We start from the raw sequence: 14,862 nt of genomic DNA on the forward strand, positions 1-14,862 counted from the left end.
CCCAGGTCTTTTCCCTCTGGTGTTATCTTTTTGTTGGTAATATTCTTTCCACGTGTACACTATGTCCAATTTGTAGTCTAGAGTGTCCCTCCTGAATTTTTGTATTTTTTGGATTCAATTTCCTTTTTATAATTATCCAATTTGTTATTTATTTCTTCTAGTAATGCTGACAACTCGTCTCTGGTAATCAATCCGGCTAAATATTTTTTGGTTTGTTCTAGATCCAGTTCAAAAGATGTTAAGGATTTTGATAATTCTTCTATTGTTAAAAGGATTAGATCTAGGGAACACTTGTTCAGTATGAGCCTCCATCGTTTGACAAATTCTCGGCTTTCTTTACATAGGGTTGGCTCCAAATCTATCCTTAGGCCCCTTGGTATCCTCTGTGCTTTAAAGTATTGTGCCAATGTTGTAGCATGTAATCTTTGGCTTATCTCTCTCCGTATTAGTCGCTCCAACTGGTTTACTAGTTCCTCAGGTTTTGAGTCAGTGTTAAAGTCCTGTTCAGTATCTTTAATTAATTTGAGAATTTTAATAGCTTCCTCTTGGGAGAATGCTAGCATTTCAGCTCTATTTTTCGTTAGTGATTCAATTTTAGAGAATGACATATTACCCAATCAAGGAGAAAGGACCTAGGCTAATTAGCCTTTGGTGTGGGCTGCACACCTAAATTACCCCAATAGGGTTAGAACATTTGATTTAGATAGTGAATGACAGTAAAGCCATCTTTAATAAAGTTGCTTCAAAGTGCTTTTATTTTGCAAATTGTAAATCAATTCAAACTCTCTTTTAGTTAACGAATGGTTAAACTTCACCAATTCGTTTTGTGCTGATACAATGGCAAAGGAAATTAACCTAGGGCTAATGCATTTCGGAATGGTAACATTCCTTCTTCAGAGCCAGGTTAAATGTACAAGAGCATACAAAAAAATCTTTCTGTTAGAATATTTGTAAAACATCAGATATATATGCATTCAGGAGAACAGGGTACCCACAATTGACAAATACGTACATATAGACAGAGAGAAGAGAACATTGTCAGTAATTTGTAAACATAACATTTGTCAGTAATTTGTAAACATAACATTGCATTTATACGGGTGTTAATATTTGTAAAGACTGATGTAATCCGACAAACAAATTGTACTTCAGTGAAAGTTTACATTAGATCTAATTGTTATTTCACTAAATATCTTCTGGTCAAGTATTCTGGGAGTGGTTCAAATAGAAGGATGTGAAAGGCGCACAGTGGGAACATTGGCTGTCAATTGTTCACCATGACCTATGAGTGAGAGAGCGGTGAGCGACCAGGTATTCACCATGCACAATGCTATTTGTGAGAAATATGGCAAACACTGACAGGTTATTGCTGACACTCACTGTGGGTGTACATAGGGACTGGGAGGTACTACAGGCTGCCTATATGCTGGAAAGTAAGACAACACTTGACTTGGACTGTGCACACAAACCTGACAGACCCATGAAAGAGGTGGTGCTAAATTTAAGAGTGATTGGGATGCTCAGCGATTGAAAGGGAGGGACAGGCAGTTGTGACTGTTATTCTGTTGTTTTTGCCGCCCCCTAGATAATGTTTGGTGATGATAGGGGGGGTGTTTATGTAGTACAGTAAATTAATGGTTTTACAGGCATTAGGACATAAATTAGTTGTCTTGTTTTGATAATGTTTTGCATGGTTTTTGCTTCCTTATTCAGTATGTATCAGAATAGTTGTATTGCAGTGTGCTTTATGTAGAAGTATTGCAAGGCTTTGGACGGCGAATATAGAGTTTCATAAATAAAACAAGGAGAGAAAAAAGAAAATCGGGCATGTTACCAACTCTGATACTACATTTCCCTTTTGTTTCCTTGAGGCACATCAGATGCAATGGGCCTGTCCTACAGCTGAACACCCATGACAAGCGAAGTTGCAGAGCAGAGCTAGGCCCGGGTCAGTTCAGGAGCCGCCCCGCTGATTAGAACACAGCTGACAACACTGCTATATCAAATTGCCAAGGCCTTAGGCTGCCTCGCAGATATGACAGTGCATTTCGCAACTGCAGACTATACTGCTTCTCCGAAAATGACCTGTTTGTTATTATAGATGCATTATATGTGCTGTTTTATGGGTGGAGAATGGATTTAGACACTTTGTATATAAGGATGAGTCAGACCTGGGGTTGTACAGCAGTAAGAAGCCGTCCTATGCACTGGTGTGTTTTGCATTACAGACCATTTCTCTCTACTTCTGGTTTCCTCTGTTTTATTTGTTTCTGAGTGCCTGAAGTGTCGTGTGGAGCAGGAGGAGCCTGTAACATGTTTCTAAAGAGCAAAGCGATTATAAGAAGTTTCCCTCATTAAGGGCGACCAGGTGAACCGTTTTTATTTTGGTTCTTTAGGGATCATATCCAGTTGTATGACTGAAGAATGGCTCTGACTATATACCAGACATGCATATTCTTAGGTCCGGGAGTTATCCTGGCCCTCCAGTCACTTGCATTGCAGTTTTCAAAGATTTGGTGGTCATTCAATCTAAAAGGGCCCTTCAGTTTGCATGTGTGTTTTCACACTTAAATAATGTGGATTAAGGTGCCTGGAAGACCTTCCACCCAGCCTGAATGGGATTATATATTTTACTGCATCCATGTCTGCTCTGTTCAAAGCCTGTAAAGCGAGTGACCGCATATCGAATGCGAGACTAGGTATCACTGTCCCTTCTTAGCAGAGGATAGCCTAACACTGTGCCTTTTTAAAGCATTTGCATGCTAAAGATCTATATTATGCTTCAACTGATGTTTATGGCAATGCAAGGAATACTAATAGGGTATTGCACTATGGCCTACCAGCGAGAAAGCTCCCATAGTTACAATGAGCACAGGTTTTCTTATGTAATAAACCACTGCATTCAGGCTGAACATGGCACAGTAAAGCTCAATTTTCGTTATATGTTCCAATGGTCCATCTATTGCCTAGGACAACGTCAGGCCATTATGTTACATAACTGTCACACTTTTTCTCTCCACACCACGGGATGCAATCATAGCATGGCTCCAGGTGAGGGAGATTTGAGTGTCATTTCACCCTTTTGTGTCCTCCAACTTTTCATTCAGCACACAGCCAACTCTTGACTCTGATACATCAATCAACTGGCACAGTATCACCAGGTCTCTTAAGGACTTCTCAACAGGTACTCACTATGAATATTTGGTCTCTAAGACTAAACAACATCCAGGAACTCTTGAGCACATCTCAAGGCCATCACACATTGATAACCTTACTTAAAATTAAGCCTACAACACATCACACTCCTAACTCACAAAATAATTGATTTGTCTGTTATGGACAGCTTCTTATTCTTTTCATGACCGTTTTCGCCTAAACCTATACTAAAGTATATGCATCTCATCTAATGTCAACTTTGTCTTCTGTTCTTTCTCAGAGTGTCTCCCGCTTGTGTCAATTCCAGCTTACATTTATCGCGATTTCCTTCTCACCCCACAGACCACGATCTAGTTTACACCCTGGGTGGGGTCACAGATCACCCACACAGACAAGGTTTTGGCACTTTAAGACCACTACAGTGGTGATGTGCGCAGAACAACAGTTAATTTACATAGCATGAACGTCTGCAAATCTTCTGTATATAGTTGAAATAAGGTCTTACATATTTCTTTCTCATGTTGGTGTTGAACAGATAAGAGGATTGCATTGAGTCTTCTAGGATCCGACAAGATTGATGGTAGGGGTTCAATGAGAAGTGACCTGTTGATACTCAAAAGCCTACGCCTGTAAGGAAAGAGGTCAGCTTTTATAGAGTTACTTGAGGGATTCCTGTGTGTGTTTGAGGCAGTGAAACAGATTGTTCTGGTTGCCGAGTCCTTTGCCAAAGATAGATTATGGTGGATCAGTGCAGTCCATTTCATTGATCATTTCCTTCCTACTGGTATTAGTACAGGATTGTCTCAGGAGATTAGCTCGGTGGCAACGTGCTCGCCTTGGAAGCAAGACGAGACGGAGCAACACAGGTTCGATCCCTGGGTCCGCGCTTAGAAACCTCTAGGTGTTAGGCGCGTTATAAATACCCAATCATATCATATAATTGAAGCCAGGTTGTTTTTATGAAATGTGCCATTTGTTTTCTGTATTTTTAAAGTTGTGCATGACATATTTGTTCAAGGCTGTTGCCTTAAAATGGTGTAAACTCCACAGTGCTGTTTGCATGCATTTTTGAACCTCCATTTGTCGAAGAGGATTTAGCACTGTCAGACCGCTTCGGGAAGTTACATGGTGCCTAATCAACTGTTCCCCAATCATCAGTCAGAAAGATAAGACAACATATGGATGATGTCAGCAGGATGATGGCTGCATTTCATACAGTCAGTTCCTACATTGCGCATTCCACCTAGCATCACCCGAAAGCCTCCTCTCTTCTATAGCACACCATTTAATTCACTGTTTTGATGCACTCCGGCTCCAAAATATGTTTCCATGCTCTGCATACCATTAGAGACACACCTTGGTCATTTCATTTTAGGCTAATTGTGGTAAAACATGCTAATCAGAAAGCAAACAATACAATACAGATTATCTCATGCTCCTTCTACAAATTAAACCTTCTCTGTCATAGAAAAATCATGGACGTAAAGCTCCAGCCAATATAGTCTCCTGAGTGGACTATTGTAATTCATTATTTTTAGAAGGCCAAAATTAGTTATTACAAGGCTGCAGATTCTGCTACACTCTGCTGTCAGAATTATCACCAACACCTATAGATGTCAACATATGACTCGTATTTCAGTCCACACTAGGTTCAAGTTAAAAGCCTTGACCCTAGCCCATAAATCTGTGTTTGGCAATGTACCAGGATACTTAAGACATTCCTTTAAAATATATACCCCAAAATAGATCCTTGAGATTGCTGGGTCAATTTTTCATTGGCATGGCCCGGGAAGTGTGCTTGCTTCCTGAGATTCTCATTCATAGGGGTAGGTGAAAGCCCTAACAACAATTCCCTTCCACAGATGGGTGATTTTCCATCTTTTCTGCTGCACTTTTGACAGGTCTTTTAGTGACAGAAAGTCTTTTTTTTTCTTTGCAGAAATTTAGTTTTTTGTGTCGTCCAAAACACACAATGAAATTTCAGTGAAAACGGGGCGAAACACCATTTTGCCACCCAAAATCTGGTGTTCTAAAAATGTTAAGATTTTGAAATAAAAAACAAACAAAAAATATTTGACAAGAATCCGCCAATGTTCCAGTGGAATAGAATTCACCTTTCACCCACCTCTACTCATTTACTGTCCACGTGAATACTCTATGGAATTCCCTCCCAGAAGAGATGCTTCTCATTTGAAACCTTCTAGTCTTCTATTGGAAATTCAAGACCTGACTGTTTTGATAACAACCCTGAATCCCCAGAGAACCCTGAATCCCCAGAGTCAGTGAGTGTTTTGTTCTTATGACTATAGCATGAGGTTTCTATTTATTGCAAGTGTGTTTAAATATCCGTTTGGGTAGTTAGCGCCTTAGAAGCAGACCAATCAATCAATCAAATTGACCAATTAAAACAGCCTTCGCCACATCGGCATGTGGTATGTTGACTTTGTTTTCGCCACTCTTCTTTCAACCTGCATGTCATGTTGAGTCAGTCCTTGGGAATTATTACCATCAAGGTGGACGCTTGTCGATTGCTGAGATACAATGGAGCGCAAAACTTTAAATTGGGCCTTAGAAGAAGGTGACTATCAGTATTTGTCACTTTTAAACATTTTTTTACAGAAATATTCACAAACAGGAAATTACTTAGGGAAAATGTCAGGAGATATTAGCTTATCAGACACTGATCTTCAATATGAAAGGAATATTGACCAAGCTATTTTTTTGTTTTTAAAAAGTTTCAAATCTAGGTGAATACCCACTCCCAATCTATCCTTCCTCTCCGAATAATGTGTAATTAAAATAATTCATGCACAGTGTCTGGCTCGAGGACCGAGGTCCACGTTCCACACACTTTCGTTGATGTGATTGTGTGGTTTAGTTTATTTTTCGTGAAATTCGTCCAGGCATTAGTGTTTCATGATTATGTCTGCAATCATTAATATTTCCAGAAACGCTAACAGAGCTGGGCACTGAAGTGCTATTACTCACAGATTGCCTAAAGGGGAGAAAAAGAAAGCTTTAAATCGAAGCAGTTCTATCACGTTGTGACGCACACAGGTACCGCCAAAGTCATAAATCACCTGTGTCCTGTGGGGGCAGGAAACACGCAGAAATGCACTTAATTAAAAGTGTAAAGACCATTCAAATGTAATAATACAGAAATGCTTGCTACATTAAAAATAGTGATTTTCATGACATGGATCAATGCTCTGATATGAATACTGGTTGAAACAAATATAAATCAAGCTCATTGGTCTTGTTTCACAAACAATTCTTGGCATAAACTTAATTTCCCCTTTGAGAATTTGCAAATTGCTCACACACACTTTTAAGCATAGCTATATTTTCAATTTATGAATATTACAATTAAAAGGATTACATTTGCCAAAGCCAAAAGTAGGCTTTTCGGAACTGAACATTTGAATACTATTAGTAGTCGGAGACCACACATTATTTTTTTTCCTTTTGTTCACCCTTAAGAGGCGGCTTTGTTTCTACACAATTATGCTTGAAACACAGGCACCTGTTTTCCCGAGATACATGTTTACATCAAACATCTTGGGCAGGTTGTAACCTAGGGTAATACATACTGTGGCATTCTAATGCTGATCTGAGAAATGGTTTTATTAAGACACGGCATTGTGCTGGTGCTGAACTTTAGAAAAACATGTCCATGCAGAGGCCTGAGACATGTAGGACATGAGGGATCTAAAACTGAGCTTGGGTTAGTTTACTTTTGTAATAGATGATGAGCTGAGATGCAGGTATATCTTATCACCAATGTGCTGCCGAAAGAAGATGACAAGCTAGAAAGTAGGCTTTGGTGAATCTCTCGAGGACCCGCCCATGAACTCCCGCGAGCTTAACTGTGGGAAATCTGTGAGAAAATCACAGTCCACAGAAGGACATGATGTCCTTGTGTGATTCGGTACTCTCACAAGGATTTGTGTAAGTTCTTAGGTGGAAAGCAAGCTCAGGTTTGCGTGTATCTCTAGGCTGGAGAGATAGGTCATTTTTGTAAGAAAATTAGGAAGTCATTTATTTTCTTGTAACGGAGAAGGATTGTGTGTGTGTGGGTGTGTGTGGTGTTGTGTAAAACATGTGTTATTTATGTAGATATGTTTATTTATTTATTTTATTTATTGCATTTGATTACACGCCCAAACCCTTAGGTGTCACGGCGTATGTTACTTATATCATAAGCATCTTAAGCAGTTACAGATCTCATGGGAATCTTAAGCAGTTGCATATATCGTAGACATCTTGAGCGCCTGTGCTGTTAATACTTATTGAACAGCCAGGTTTTTAGTCGTTTCTTGAACTTTGGGAAGGAAGATTCATTGCTAAGGTGTGTGGGGAGCGAGTTCCAAATGCGGGGTGCTGCTATGGGAAAGCTGGCATTACCTGCTCTGGAGGTTGTGTGCCTTGGGGTGTGGATTTGTGTGTTGGCACTAGATCTGAGTGGTCTGGCCAGGATTTTGTGAGCAATGCTGCGACTAAGATAGGTAGCAGCGTTATCAGAGATACGTTTGTGGGTGATGGTGAGAGTCTTCTGGGGGATTCTTGCTTGTATTGTTTATTATTTATTGGTTTTTTATTAGTTTGTGAAGCCATTTGGTTAGGTGTATCAGCTTGTTTTGGGAAGCCACATTTTACATTCTAGGGAAACCTTTTGTTGGGGATATCTTTTGATGTGTGCGTTTTTATTTGAAGAAATTGACAGACTGGTAGACCTAACATACTGTGATGACCATAAGTGAGTACAGAGATCTTAATTTGGGGGAACAGGTGGACATTCAACTGTGGTTCTCCTACTTCAAATCCTATGGGGTCATGGACAGCTAGATAGCATATTTGGTGGGGTGAGGAAAATGGACAATCCACCTCCCCCTGCAATTGATGCTGCCGCAAAGGGTGTTGATGATGGTGGAACTGGTGGTGGCATCGGTGTATATGATGTGACCGGGTCTAGTGATACTGGGAATGATGCTGTTCGGGATGATGAGGGATGGAAGGATGAGGGATTGGAGCCAGAGAAGAAATGCAGATGGCAGTGTGGTGGAGGAGGGACATGCAGGAGTTACGTAGGAGGGACCGCAAAAGGAACATGCAGAAGTCATGATGGAAGAGTAAAGGGTTGAGGATCTTGCAAGAGTGCAGTTGGAGGAGGAAAAGGAGAAGAAGCCTGCAGATGAGAGGCTGGTGGAGGAGAGGACAGCAAAGTCAGCAGTGTAGGTGTCAGCAATAGGAGGCACTTTGCCAAATAAGGGTGCAAGGCACTCCCAGGAGTTTTTATCGAGGTACACATTCATCCTTTACGGCCAGGGATTATGTTATGGTGCATGAGGAGTTTACAGCAGAGGCTGAAACTGTTGAGTGCACCCCGTGAGAGCTATCTAGCAAGATCTAGACCAGGCCATCCATGGCCCTCCAGAATCACCAACATAGAACACAAGGGTGGGCAGCTCTCAAAACCTACAAGGCTCTTCAATGTAATCCGCCACTCTACCTCAAGGACTGAGCTGTCCCTTACAGAGATCTGGCCCTAGAGTATGCTGTTGGGACACTTCTCTAAAAGGAACAGAACCAGGAGAATGACCCTCTGCTAAACTACATCTAATAAAAACAGTAGCCTGGATTCTCAAGAGCAAAATGCTCTAAAGGATGACTTTAAAAAAAACAGTTTGTTCTTGCTCCATCCAATTAGAAACCCTCTGCTCTAGTCCATACATGACCCCCAATTGGAGTGAGCTAGTGGAAAAGACTCTCCAGGTATGGAATCTAAAAATGTAACCTAACACACTTACATTCGGGTAGGGATTTTTATATTTATTTATTCCACCCTCCCCGTGTGTGTAGCTGGCATTCCATATTGCACTGTTGTCAGTGCTAAATTTAATAATTATTAAAATAGAATTGCTTTCATATTGTATCCCATTGTCAAATTAAAAGAATATCCCCAAGGTGGTCGGCTGTTTTCAATGACATATTAGTTATAATGTGACCTTCACCAGGACCAAATTAAAGTACTCAATGCTTCTGGGGTCAATTGCACAACATCACTTTAGATTTTCTTAGACTGATTAATTCCAAGCCTGCCCAGCCCACATGCTCCAATTCACGGTCCTTTTTGAAAAAATCATCAGGTAATTTGAGTCGTTTTTCTGGGTGGCCATATTTATTTATTTATTTATGAATTGTTTGCTTGTTTGGCACTTATGCAGCACATACATACTGTTTCAAATCACCCAAAGGGCAAAGGAGGGAGCAAGGGAGTGATACATATTGAATACACAACAAAGGAGCGGAAAGAAAAAGCATGAACCTACTATGCCTTGTGAGTATTCAGAACGTGCAAGTGAAGCAAAGAAAAAGGGTAAAGGGGTTAGGTGCTGGAGTGTCCGTGCTCGTGAGGGAGAAACAGATGAAGTGCATGGTGAGGTAAGTGCTACACAGCATGGAGCCGTGTTGCGTTTAAGTGCAGAACCGCCAAGGCGGAGGGAGTGCCAAGGCAAATGCTGAGAGTAGACCGAAGCTGGGGCGTTTGTGTGTGGGAGGTCAGGGAGCGAGGATGCATAAGGGCCCAGGACACCAATCACAGCAACTGTGAGATTAGCAAAGGAGAGAAGATGGAAAGGAGGAGGTAAAGAGGAAAGTCTTGAGGTTCTTTCCAGAATGTAAGGAGTCCTACTCAAGGTGCAGAGGGAGGGGGAGGCTGTTACATAGTAGGGAGCTGTAAGAGGATTCAATTCAACACTACAGCTAAGTCAATGCCTAGTCTGGGATACTGAATGGAAACCCTTATTGATATATCTTTACGTCCAGTTCATGCGTTCTGGATGACTACCCCTATAAAACACCCCTCTCTTGGAATCCCCCTGACCCCACTGAGCCAAGAAGTAGTTCTGTTTTGCAAGTTTAAAAGGTTTATTTGATCATTTAAACAATAGATATATATATCACACTTTATAATAAATTAATAATTGAATATCACACTTAATCTGAGCAGTAATCAATAATGGATAGTCCGGCACTAGCACACTTCTTTATAATCAATGATGAGTGGTTATAGGATGGATAAAATAGCAACAATACTTTTATGGTTTCAAATGGATTCAAGGTGGAATGAAATTGCAGTACAGAAATACTCAATATGATTTCAACAAAACAATGTAATCACTTTTCTCTGGCAATCCACTCCCCCCTTTATGCAATGCAAGGAAATGGAAGAAAAGCACACAGTTCTCAGAAATGCAATCAAATGTAATTCAGTTCACCCCAGCAAGCTTAGACTACAGAAGTTTGAAACACAGGCCCAAAATGCTTTTATATGTGCTGGCAATGAAGTGAAAAATATGCTAAAATGCTTTTAATTCCCTGTAGAGGTTCAGGGTGAGTGGTATCTATTTAATATTAGTCCAGGCTCACTCTAGCAATGATTCAGGGATGGTTCTTAAGAGGCAAACAAATTTTTAGCAAGGAAAGCAAGGAAGCTGCTGTTTTCACACGTGGCTGGATTTTTAACCAAATCGCAAATCGCGGTAAAATTCGCGAGTGCGAGAATCGTGATTACGGCAAAAGTATGAGGAGTAGTCGATTCTAGGCTTGTTGAAAAGGTGATATTCTAAGCGTTCAGAGGAAAGTTAAACCAAGTTCCTAGCCCAAACGGTTCCAGAGATACGGACGATTAAATAGAGGTAGTTTTTCGAGTTTGAAATTTTAAAAGTTCAAAGCGACAGGTTACAGCTTGCAGCTAGCAAATGACAAGTGACAGCTTTGCATATGACAGGTGACAGTTAGGAGGCAGTTCTCGTTAGATTAAAATAGATTGAATTATATTATTTTAACTAAGAGATTGGTTCTGCACAGTTCTGCTAGGTACTCACAATATATTTAGAAATAGGCCTCGCCACGGATCTGGTCAACAGGTTTTCTTCACTCGCCACGGACGGTTTCTGTGCACAGCGTCTGGGTCAGCTCTACTCTGCTGGTCTGGTCTGGGTCTCTGGTTCTGATCAGGTCTGTGGGTCCGGATACAGCGGTCTCCGGTTCAGCTGGTCTCTCTCTGGATACAACACTGCTCCCTGGCAAATGGCCAGAGTTCTTGCAAAGAATTCAAACAGCTCGCCTGGCTGTGAATAGTTGCAATGATTTGAGGCCTGCTAAAGAGAGATTTAGCTTGTAGTTGACCTCTCTGCTACAAATTCTGAAGTAAAGTCTTGGTCTCTGAAGGTGGATAGATTGAAGTCTCTGTGTTGGCTCTCTGGAGGTTGATGGAGGTAAAGTATGGATTTTCCCGGCAGAGCGTCCCGCAGCAGATGGAATAGAATGTCCCTATCTGTCCTGACTTTCTGCTTTTATGTGTTTTCAAAGTGGGTGGAGAGGCTAGCTTTCTAGGCCCTAACCCTCTCCACTTGTCATTGGCCACTTCCTCCTCTTGCCCTTGATTGGGGGAATGAAATGAAGTGTCATCATGATGAGGTCTGTTTATGATACAGAGAACCCACCCCTATCAACTTTCCACACAAATCTATATCTGATCCAAATACATACTTCCCCGATAGACAGTTGTTTGGCATTGCATACACACATCATGCATTTACTGATGGTAGCCCCTGTTCCAATTCTGTCGTTTCTAGGAGCTTGGGTTCAAAAATGGCAACATATTTCACTTTTTGGTCGGTTTACCAATATTGGATTTGTCCCCGCATTTACACAAATGTTCGCAAAGCATGTGGGCATTAGGTGGTGGAGTGTCAGATTTTTAACATACATACATTTTAAGTAATACCCTCTTAACGGCTAGTTTGCCCCCAGATCATACCACCGGTTCTAAAAACCTCTTAAAATGTGGGCAGAAAAATCACAAGAATTATGGTATCATTTAAATAATTATGACAAGTCCGTACTATGAGTTATTCATCTTTTTCTAAAACCATATTCTGGCTACAGGGGTGTGTCTTTTCAGGTCACATGGTACATAAACCAGTCTTTCCACTTTCTTCAAGCTCAGCCTCTGTCTCCAGTTTCTCCCCCTCCCAGTTTCTGCCAAGAGGAAGCCACTTTTATTACCCCTGCAATAAACCATCTGCCTGGGTGAAGGGGGTTGCATTGTTCAGAGGAAGCCATTTTTATGACACCCCCAATAAACCATGTGCTTGGGTCCTAGAAGGCCCATTGTTCAAGCTCCTGCAGTCTGTAGGGGCTCCCCTTAATTCAATTATCAGAGAGATGCCATATCCTTAGTGTGGCCAGCAGGAAACAGCCAGGCCTGGGAAGTTACTGTGAATCAAGTTTCACTCCTGATGGGGGTAGTTACCAGGCAAAATTGGAATCTCTTTAAGCCAGTTTTTAGCTACATGTCATTTCTGTTCCCAGTTTAAATCAAACATACAATGTTTACACATGCAGCTACAATGCTGATTCTAAGTGCAAAACTATGACATTTCAACAGTTACAGACTATGTGACACTCAAAAGTAGGTCACTCATTTATTTTAACATTTGGATTTTTAGTGTCTGTAGTTCAGTTTAACTTAAAACTGCTGACTTCATAGCTCAGCTATTTCTGTCATAAACACCGTTCTGGGCTCTTCATCTTCCCGGATTCTGTAAGCACACAAAACTTCATTCTGCCAAATGTCTGCTGGTGTTCAGTGACATTTTTTGAATATCCTGCAATGTTTAAAATGGGCATTTGAAGCTTGCATTCAAGGAAACACAGGGTGGTTTTAAAGCGCTTTGAAGCTAACCGGCGCTGCTGTTTTCCCTTTGGCAACCCATTTTACTCATGGCACCCCTGGCCCATCACGCTTGCACTGGTGGGTGGTAGGTCAGGTGACCATTTTAATGTGCGCAACAACTGCGCGGTTTTCCTGGATTCTGGCGCACTTGTGGGCTTTTTGGCCATCTTGGATTTTCTAAGCCCACAGCACCAAATGTTGCAGCATGATAGCTCAAAAGTGGGTCAGAACACCCAACAAATCCCCCCACGTGACTGCCCTTTGAATTTGAGTCGATGGGGAGTCGGGTGTACAAGGGTTTTGACCCACGCACTGGTCTGTCCGCATAATCTTCTTCCAATTCTGCAAATGGCACAGTTCAGCATCTTTTTCTCCATCCGGTACTGATCGATCGGTTCTCCTCGCCGGTCCTGATGGGAATATTGGGCGGTACGCTGGGCCCCTCGTGTCTCTGTTCCCGGTCTCCGGATCGTCCTCCCTGGCCAGTCTCAAGGTTTTCTTTCTCCTAGGAAGACAAAGGAAGAGCGGCAATACCTATTCATAGACATTTTTCCCCCACCATTGATATAGTGGGGTGGCATATAAATCTATAGTCAAAACATATGAACATGCACATTTCTTTTTGCATTCAAAAAAACGAAAACACCCACATTGAGAAACTCAGAATTTGATAGGCGATATGTAGGATATTTTTAGTTAGAACTGAATTAATCTGAGACAGTACCCTCTAGGATTCCAGAGGATTCCTCCAGTTGTTGCAGAGTGTGCCTGGGATGGCAACACTTTAGCTGATTTATATGTACCCACTTGTCTTCCCCCTCTGCCAAACCGCCTTTGGGGATGCGGATCTTGTAGGCCACAGGGGAGATCTTGTCTATAATCTCATAGGATCCCTTCCATGTAGGCAAAAATGTTCACTGCTTGGCCTGGTTCCTTTGGAAATTGTATAGATAGACCCGGTCCCCCACCTGATATTCCTTCCTGGAAGTTTTCAGGTCATAGTGGGTCTTCATACTCTCAGCTGATCTTTCTAGATTCCGCTGAGCATAGGCAAAAGCATGCTGAAGGTGTTTCCTTAAATTCTCCACATACTCATGAGTTGTGGAGGCATTTATCAACGTTTGCTCTTGGGTTCTGTAGAGCAAATGCTGAGGAAGCACCATCTTGCGTCCAGTCATCAACTCAAATGGTGACATTTTGGTTGCAGATGAAGGGGTAGATCTGATGGCCATTAGGACCAGAGGTAATCGGATATCCCAACTTGGCCCAGAATCTGCCACAAACTTCTTTAATATGCTCACAATGGTTCGGTTGTATCTCTCCACTGCTGCAGAAGAAGCTGGCCTGTAAGCAATGTGTAGCTTCCTTTTAACCCCCAGTATCTCCCACATCTTTGTCATTAATTCACTGGTGAAGTGGCTACCTCTGTCTGACTCAATCCTTTGAGGTAGACCAAAACGGGAAAAGATGTGGTTAATAATCAGGGCAGCTGCTGTTTCTGCCTTGCAATTCGGGGCTGGGAGACATTCCACCCACTTGGTAAACAAGCATGTAACGGTCAACATGTACTTGTTTCCTCTAGTCGAGCGAATCACAGGGCCTACAAAGTCGATTTGTAAATCTGACCATGGCAGTGTCATCCCCCTCTTTTGGAGAGGCGCCGGGTGTGTGAGGGATGTTGGCTGAAATTGTGCACACACAAGACAACCCTTCAAGTATTGGTTGAGGTCCTGGCCCATGTGTGGCCAGTATGCAACCTCTCTTAAGATTTCCAGTGTTGTGTGAAACCCCCTATGACCGGCGGTGGCCGCATCATGGGCGTGACTTAACATCAGGCTTCGGAATGAGGTAGGAACCACCCACTGATCGTGGCCAGCTTTGGATTTCCTTACCAACAAACCGTCTTGGATCCGGAACATTTTTGGACATTTCATCAACACTCTAAGGTCCTCTTTCCCGTTGTA

This window comes from Ambystoma mexicanum, chromosome 6q, assembly GCF_040938575.1.
Source record: "Ambystoma mexicanum isolate Mex_15411 chromosome 6q, UKY_AmexF1_1, whole genome shotgun sequence".
Classification (NCBI taxonomy): Eukaryota; Metazoa; Chordata; class Amphibia; order Caudata; family Ambystomatidae; genus Ambystoma; species Ambystoma mexicanum.